Here is a 9,784-nt window from a genome sequence, read left to right as displayed (position 1 = left end):
TCCATCTGCAAGGTCCTGATTTGACTTTAAAACAATATGCCAACTCCATGTATAGTGAGGTATTTTATGTAGGCGTCTAATATTTTTCTACTCACATATTGAGAATGGACGATTTTTTTACCTCTATGTTAAATTTTTTTGCCTTCATTATGTTTTTTTGCTCCCACATTCATTAATAGACGTGCAATTTAATTTCAAGATAAGTCATATTTAGAATGCCAGTTAAGTATTAATCAATTCATTCATTCTTTCATTATTCACGTGTCCAATGCTTAACTGCAAACCTAAACATTTAAGATTGACAAACAAAAGATTACCCGAATAAAAACCCATTTTCTGGTAGCTCTAACCACAACGTGGCCTGACCTACCAGAGCAGGTCTTGATGATACCAGTGGTATCATCAAGACTCACTAAAATAGGATCAGAAACTTTCTGACAGGATGGAGTAGGAAAAGATCTGAAAAAAACAACACATCTTGACCTAATTTAGAGAACCTCAATAGAAGATATAAAAAAACAGAGTTTGTCAATGAATATATTTCTTTGTATGAGAAAAGGTCGGCAAACTATTTCTAAAGTTTTGTGGTTCCAGTGAACCACAGTGAGTGGTTGACCACTCATCCAGAAGGTCACAAAAATCCCAGAACATCTAAATCCCAGCAGGCCTCACTTGCATCAGTTAAGTTTAGTTTGCATGATTCAACAATAAGAAATAAACCAGACAACAGCTGGACTTACAGGTGAGCTGCGAGGCAAAAACTGAACAAAAAGAACACAAAAGGCCCCTCTCACTTTTGCTCAAAACATTTTGGTGATTGCCAAGACTTTTAGGTTAAGCCCTGAAGATCCGTAGCCTGACAAGAAAAATATGGACATTTTTGGAAGGTGTGCATTTTGTTATATCTGTTATAAAACTAACAGAGCTTTGCAGGAAAAGAACGCCACATTGAAAGTCAAACATGGTGGTGATAGTGTGATGGTCTGGGGCTGCTTTGCTCATCGAGGATCTGGACGGCTTGCTGTTGTTGATGGAAGTGCGTGAATCCTCCCCTCCACCAGAAAAACCCTGAAACAGTATGTGTGGCCATGAGTTTGTGATATTAAATTCAAACACACTGGTTATATCCAGCAGAAAAAGGATCCAAGACAAACCAGCAAGTCTAATTCTGAATGGCTTCATAAAAAATAAAACCAAAAAAAAATAATAAAAAAATGAAGGCTTAGGAATGGCCTAGTCAAAGTCCAGACTTGAATACAATTGAGATGCTGTGTCATGGCCTGAAACAGAACGGTCATGCTTGGCAACACTCTTCTGTGGCTGAAGGAAGCAATGTAAAAAAAAAAACGCAGCTGTCACCACGAAAGGTGGAACAATCGGGTGTTAGGTTCAGGTGAAAAGGAATTTTACAGGGCTTGACTGGTTTTGATGTTTTTTCTTTAATAAAATGGGTTGTACAGCGCTTTAACTAGTCTTGACAACCTCCAAAGCACTTCACACTACAGTTTAGTCACCCATTCACACCCTGACAGTGGTGAGCTATGTTAGCAGCTACAGCTGCCCTGGGGCAGACTGACAGAGGCAAGGATGCCATACACCGGCGCCACCAGGTCCTCTGACCACCACCAGCAGGCAATGTGGGTGAAGTGTGTTATTATGGATATTAATAATTATCAATTAAGTGAGCACACCACTCATGAAAACAAATGATGCATCGTTTGTCTTTAAGTTATTTAATTCAAAGGCATGAGCGTTTGAATGTCTCTGTCCCCCAACGCAGTCAGGAAACAGAGCAATGAGAAAAAAGAACACACTAACTTTTATACATTCTGGGTTAACAAAGAAAGTGGGCGTTATCGTCAGAGGAGTGCAGCCACTGGTACGATCCAGTAACCTGACAGAAGCCAGACGCATGTCGCTCCACCTAGCTTCACTCACATACATCTGGGACATCGCCCATTGAAAGTGATTTCTCCAACCAATTTTATGGTCTGGCCAATCAGGACGCAGGGCTGGAATTTCATAGATGTGACGTAGTGGAGACGCGACCATGACGTGAGACTGTTTTGATAGCAATGGCGACTCGTCGAGGAAGCAAGCGCTAACATTGATGCTGCTATTTCCTCCGTGTTGTCCAATTTACCTAATATTGTTTCATTAAAAGAACATCAGAGAACGCCTCTGAAGGCTTTTGTTGGTGGAAACCATGTTTTCGCCCTTCTCCCGTCCGCATTTGGCAAGTTTTGTTTTCAGGGGCGCGTCCGCGTCTGCATGTCCGCTGCAGACGCGCCCCGGAGCGGTTAGCGGTTAGCTAACGTGGTCGGCCCGGGATCGACTCCAACTCGCGGCACTTTGCTGCCTGTCTTCCCCCCCTCTTCCTGTCAGCTCACTGTCAATAAAACGCGTGCCACTAGAGCCGCAAACACATAAAAAAAAAAAAAATTTTTTTTTTTCCTGCGTTGCTCTCATCAGCGTCACGGGTTAGCTTCGGTGTGAGTGGTTGAAATAGCACGTCGATAAAGATGACAGACAAGTGGCTTATCCAATCATATGCAAGAATTTTTGATAAGGCCCAGCCTTCAATAAAGGCAATCCCTATGGCGGTGTCCCAGATGTATGTGAGTGGAGCTAGGCGGAGCGACATACATCTGGCTTCTGTCAGGTTAACGATCCAGTTCCTATCTAACTCAACTCCCCTCTGTGTCCTTGGATGTGGAAACACAATAGTGAATCTGTGAGCATGAGAGTTTCTTTCACACAGGATATATGCAGGGGCACCCAGAGAAGATATGATCAGCGTTACATGTATCAATAAAAATTTTCACAACAATCCTCTCTTCTGATGCTGAAATCATCAAATAATAAAGAAAATTTTCAAACACTGTGAGCCTGTAATAGTAAGTAAAAAAAAAAAAAAATAGGAAATTGTATAAAAAATAAAATAAGCAAAGTGAAAGATAAAGAAAATAAAATAATAAAAAAAATAATTAGAAAGAAAATGTTAAAACATACATCTTACTGAATTTTAAAAAACTAGAATTCTGAACAACAGTATCAACTCCCCATCTGGGTTAGAGTTATTACATCATTAGAGCATTCTAGGTAATGTAAAATCCATCTTCATCAGTACTGTCATCATCTTTTAATTCAGAAACATCATACTTGTCCAAATTATGGTCAGTATAAACAGAAAGCACGTCTGCATCATTATTGATCTTCAGCATAGTGGCATAAGTCATTTTCATTACCATTCTCTTAACCATTGGAATAATACAACATGAAAGAAAAATCAAAAAGAAAATAGAATTCCTCCAATCTTTATTAACCAGGAGGTCCAACCGCCAGAAACGAGCCAAGACACAGGATCCCAGGATGAACCAGTATTTTCTTCCTGCTGGATTGTCAGCAACTGTTGTAATTTATCATGGATATTGGTCATGTTGTTAGACACATCAGGAATAAAAGTGCAGCATTGTTCCCCAATTATGTGACAAACACCACCTTTCTTAGCCAGTAGGTAATCTAGAGCCAGTCTGTTTTGCAAGGTCATTGTTCTGATAGCCTGTTGTTCCTTTGTCAGAGAGGAGAAACCTTTTTCAGTTAAAGCAGTGAGATTTTCTAACTCAACAAACAAGTCATTGGTTCTATGTGCTGCATTAGTAACACCATAATGAGGAAATAAAGTACCAAAGATCCCTTTTGCTGTTTAAGCCTTGCCTTCTGTTCCAATAACGGGTAAATTGAATCATATGTAGTAATGGCAGGTAGTAAATTAGCTAAAAAGTACACTCCAGACCAATCAGCAGGCAGATGCAAATATGATCTAATTCCACACATCCAAACCATGTTCTTAAGACATGAAAATTCATCTCTGCTGGGAAAAATGTAAGTTACCTGTACCATGCAGTTTACTTCCATCTGGCAAAGCTGTAAGATTAAGGGTTAAAACATAGCGTGCCGGAAATGAAGATCATGGAATTGTATAAGGGTCAGATCTAACCACACATGACTTGGAGGAGTGATTTCTATGGGTCATTGCACATGAAGCAGGTATGATTACGTTACAATCTACTGTCATTCCCTGAAAATCAGGTGCAGATTCTTACTGCACTAAACAGATGTCTGGATCTCTTATGGGATTCCTACTACCTTGAAACCTGTAAAGAGTTCCTGTTACGGCACAAGTTAAATTAGTCACATCAGAAAACTTACGTATCCTTTCGGTCTTATGGTGTAAAATGGTCTAGAATATAGGCCGTTTCAACAGAAACAGGTAACAACAATGGTTGGTTATCAAAAGCATGTAGAATCAAAGAACAAACATACCTGTCATTTCTTGTTTTCCGTACAGTCTGATGCATTAGTTGTCACTAGATATTATGAGCATGATCATGAAAGTCACTGAAGTGATGGGGCTCTCTTCAAGTCAGCCGATGGGTGTGATTGGTGTGATTACTCAGTTTAGTCACAAATTGTTTGTGCTGTACCTTTTCTCCAGTGAGCACAGGAGTGATAAAAATGAGTGTGATGCTAGTCACTAGTTTTAAAAACTTTAGTCTTCCATACCGCTGCATGTTGATCTTGGCTGCGGAGTTGATTGTCCTTTCTTCTGGTACTCAGTACTTTTTTTTTTTTTAAACAGAAACGAAAAACTAAATAAAAGAGTCCCGCTGACTCTTGCGTCACGCTGCCCTGTTACCGGCCTGGCACAGGTGGGCGGTCGTTGGAACCCTCTGTAGGCAGAGGGTTCGGATCCGGACGCTGCTCAGGTGGTGTTCCTTTGAACGCTTTGCACTGTGTGGCATGGATCCAGGTGTTCCTTCCTTGGACCTTTACAGCAGTGTGGGTCACCAGCAGGATCTGGAACGGACCAGTCCAACGCTTGTCTCTCCGGTGGCTCCTTCTGGTGTCTCGGATCAGCACCCACTGTCCTGGCTGGAACCGGTGCAGGATTTTATCCTGCACCAGGGGTTAATGCAGCTCTCACGGCCTGATGGGAAAGAGAACCTTACAATATTCTAACATTTTTAACAGTTATTAATGTAAAATAATGAAAAAAAAGATAAATTAGTATTGGGTCCTCCTCCCCTGTGCTCGCATAAAGAATTTCAAAGGACTTAGATTAGCTCTGGATCTATTTCTCATCTGCATGTACAAGATAACCAGGGGGAGAGCTTTTGGCCAAGATAAATATGTTTCTTCACAACATTTAGCCAGTTTGCTTTTTATGGGGAACTTTTCCTTTTCTACAGCTACTCCTGATTCGGATGATAAACAGAATATGTTTTTAATTAAGGAGGAGTGGTGGCCTAATAGTTAGAGCAGTGAGCTTGCACCCAGAGAAGGATGCAAGTTTCATCCCCAGTGCCTGCACTCTTGGTCCCTGAGCAAGACCCTTAACCCCAGATTGTTCCCCAAGCAGCACACAGCGGCAGCCCACTGCTCCCCAAGGGGATGGGTTAAGATGCAGAAGTGAATTTCGCCATTGTGAGATCAATAAAGTTCAGTTATTATTATTATTAGAAACTCAGAAGTTTGCTGATTTCCTGCAGAGATTTGTTTACTAAATGTGTCCCATTATCACTGGAAATTAACTCCTGGACCCCACCCCCCAGCGTGGAAAAGATCTCCATTAATAAGGCTTTAGCGACGGCTCTGGTGTCTGCGTGTTTCATTGGAAAAGCTTCAACATACATGGAAAACATGTCCACGACCACTAGACAATATTTCTTTCATTCAACAGGTGTCAGCTTAATGAAATCCATTATCAGATGTTGGAATGGAAATTGTAGAGGCGTATGTGCAGTTTGTGGCTGTGCAGGAACCCTAGACGGGTTGTAAGAAGCACAGATCAAATACTTTTTGCAGTAATTTTCAGCTACCACTGAAAACCCATTTGTGTACCAATATTTTTTAACCATATCCAGCATCGCCTCTCTGGACGCATGATCCAATTCATGTGTCCATACCACAGTTTTTCCTTCCACCAACTTACAAGCCTCACTTAAGGCGATGAGTTGAGCTGTTTGAGCAGAATAGGAGTGCTGTAAAGGACCTGAGCGTAAAACACCTGAGTCAGAACACACAGCAAACCCATCTCAGTTTAAACCTGGAGCAGAACGGGAGGAGGAGCCGTCAACATATATTCGAGGTCGGTGTTAGACAAAGGAATGTATTGTAAGTCAGGACGAGGGGTACAAAAAACATTTAAGACAGCTGCGCAGTCATGACTTTACTCATCCTCCTCTGTAGGCAGAAGTGTGGCTGGGTTTAAAATACTGCATCGTTTTACAGTGATGTTAGGCACGTCCAATAAAATTTAGGAAAGTTTAAGCCACCTTGCTGCTGATAAATAAGAAGTCTTTTGTTCCAGGAGGATGATGGAAAGAGAATGTGGAACAAAAACTGTCAGAGTTGTAGCCAACAATGTCGCGTGACGCTAACACTGCTTTCTCAGCAATAGCAATAGCGCGCAAACAACCAGGTAAACCAGCTGCAAACAGCGTCAAGTTTACTGGAATAATAGGCCACAGCTCGCAATTTGTCACCATGAGATTGCAACAAAACAGATGACATGAAATCAGATTTTTTATCCATCATTTAAATAAATGGTTTGTCAGAGTTTGGCAAAGCCAGCACCGGTGCAGAGGACAAGGCTGCTTTCAAAGAGAGAAAGCCAGTGATGCCTCAGACATCTATGTGATTTTACCAGCAGCTGCTAGTCCCTGTCCCTGTATTAAAGTAGCCAACGGAGATTCAAGCTTGAGTAGTTTGGAATGTGAGCTCTGCAGTAACCCGTCATACCCAGAAATGAAATAATTTGTTTCTTTGTGATTTGTTTTAGGATTTTTAGAACTGATTTGATCCGCTGAGGTGAAAACTTTTAGCTTTTATGTTAAAGAAGATGGCCCAAAAATGTGACTTCCTCCTGCATAAGCTGCATTTAGATTTTGAGACTTTATGGCCTTTTTTATAGAGATGTTAAAGCTATTTTAACATGTCTGTCCTGCAATGATCAGCTGATTCTATACACATTAACAAATCATCAATGAATTAAATGAGAAAGTTTCCACAAGTCAAAGTCAGGTCTGTCAGACACAAGGGAAGTACAATGTAAGTCATCTGAATCATTATGTCTGTTACGGCCAGTGGCCTTTTTGTCTGTTTTGTTTTTCCTTCTAATGTTTGCAGGTGTAGTTGCATCTTCCTGCCAGCTGGTGCTACTGTGGAAACTTGCAGACCTCCTGAAGTCCCCTCCTCCTAGTTCACCTTCAGCCACTTATCAATAAATTGTTACATTTTTTCTCATACTCTTTTGTGTTGGCTTTTTATGTTACCTCCCCGGTACCCCTAGACCTTTGGGGTCGTAACAATGTCACTGTCAGGTGTCACAGCATTTACTGCTGAGACAAAATGTTAAGGCACAGGAGCAGCTGGAAGCTTCCATTCGTATGCATACAAAGATTTATCTAGGGCCCAAAGTACTGCAGTAAAGTCAGAGTCAGAGTACTGAGTGTGAACCGTCAGTCCGTCAGAGGTTGAAATGATAATGTCCAATCTACACATCAAAGCTCTATCCATAAGATTTAAAGGACACAGACGAGACACCAAAAAAAAATGCTTCAGCTTCACTCCCTGCGGAGTGAAACACTTTAAAAGAAACAGAAAAACTTTCCCTAACTGAAAGCTGAGACATAATAAACATAACAACCACTGAGCTTTGGCTGTTCCTTCATACATTTAGCACATAAGAGTGAGTTGCACCTGAGTCAACAACAAAATAAATTTCTTCACCTACTACTAGCGTAGAAAACATTTTTAAAGGCATTTTTTTTTTAAAAAGGAGGGGTCTCTGTATGGAGATGTGTGCCTGTTGTAGCAGCTGTGGCACATTCTAAGTGTGTGATGGCCTCTGTGAGCAAACTATGTGTATCAGTAGAAGCAGGTACCATTTCAGCATTCAAACACAGGTGTAGCGGTGTGTGTGTGTGAAGCCTCACGCCCCTTGGCAGGTCCCTTCTCAACGAGGTTGGCCTCCGGATCCAGGGTCCGATCCCCCACCTGTCAGTTGCCGGCACCAGGCTGCTGCGGTTCCAGCGGGCAATCGTTCTTCCAATGTCCCAATTGTCCACAGTTGTGACCAGGCATGGACTGGTAATCGGGCGTACCGGGCATTTTCTCGGTGGGCCGACATGCTGTTTGGGCCGGCAGACCCAACATGTATATTAATAATATGTATTATTATTATTATAGGGCTTGGGATCCGCGTTGCATTGTGGGACGTGGCGGCCATGTTGATGGCAACGCAACGTTAAAATACCACTGACATAACGTTGTTGAACGAAGAAACGTAGAAGTAGAGTTGAGAAAGAATAGATAGAAAAAATATGTTAAAATCCCGAAAAGGATCTGAAATTTACCGGGACACATTAAATAGATAAGCCAGGGACCGGTATGTTGACAAAATCAGCATTATTATGGAGCGCCGCCGCCGACTTGTTGCCACTGTTTTGCATATCAGACGTCTTCGGCTACCTTGATTGTGGTGTGAGCGCCTATACTTCATAACAGTTCCAAAGCTACAAGTCCTTGGAGTCTCATGTGCAGTTTACGAATGGATGGGTTCAGGAGCTGCTGATCATAAAGCCAGCAAACAATGCTAAGACCACCCACAAAACCCTTTGTCTTGCTTGGTCCTATTGTTACCAATAGACCGGGTCCTATTGTTGCCAATAGACCAGCCCTGTTCTCCAGACAGGGTCAGGCCCTCGCGCTGATGTTCCCACTCCACCAACTCTGCAAAATTAAACAAGTATTAGGAGATGATGGTTAATGTACAATAAAATGGTTTAGAGTAGTGTCTCACTCAGAAATCATCACAGAATTTTCTTTGATTCGGATCCGATCAGCCAGGAGCTGCAGGCAGGTTCCAGGACTCCCCTTTTTTTCAATGTAGGTGGACTGAAGATAGGTCTTCAGGCTGGCCAAGCATCCTTATCCCTCACCATGCAGTCCTCCTGGCATGTCGGATCCTGCCGACAACGCCAAATTGTTATGGATATTAATAATTATCAATTAAGTGAGCACACCACTTATGAAAATTAAGTTATTTAATTCAAAGGCATGAGCGTTTGAATGTCTCTGTCCCCCAACGCAGTCAGGAAACAGAGCAATGAGAAAAAAGAACACACTAACTTTTATACATTCTGGGTTAACAAAGAAAGTGGGAGTTATCGTCAGAGGAGTGCAGCCACTGGTACGATCCAGTTCCTATCTAACTCAACTCCCCTCTGTGTCCTTGGATGTGGAAACACAATAGTGAATCTGTGAGCATGAGAGTTTCTTTCACACGGGAAATATGCAGGGGCACCCAGAGAACATATGATCAGCGTTACATGTATCAATAAAAATTTTCACAACAAGTGTCTTACCCAAGGACACAACAACAGAGCAGTGGATCAAACTGGCGACCCCCCCAAATTGAAGGAAGAACTCCCTAACCTCTGCACCACCGTTGCCCACAATAATAACTGCATTTTGTATTTTAAGAGACTCTGTGTCACTATAATGACGCCTTCCAGCTTTTTTTATGATAATAGACGTTTGATGGTTTGGGACGTATAAGAATGACAAAGAAACTATCTGAGTGAGTGTTTTTTGTTTCATAGGACTGTATCTATGGTATGGACCAGATCACAAATGTTTATGAAGAGTATTTTGCATCCGGATGCATCCGCCTTCAAACTGTTTCAAACTCCATTCGACATATTTTTGTTCGCTTAAA

The sequence above is a fragment of the Fundulus heteroclitus genome, chromosome 22, assembly GCF_011125445.2.
Source record: "Fundulus heteroclitus isolate FHET01 chromosome 22, MU-UCD_Fhet_4.1, whole genome shotgun sequence".
Classification (NCBI taxonomy): domain Eukaryota; kingdom Metazoa; phylum Chordata; class Actinopteri; order Cyprinodontiformes; family Fundulidae; genus Fundulus; species Fundulus heteroclitus.
The sequence above is the reverse complement of the archived record's forward strand: the minus strand, read 5'-3'. Positions refer to the sequence as shown.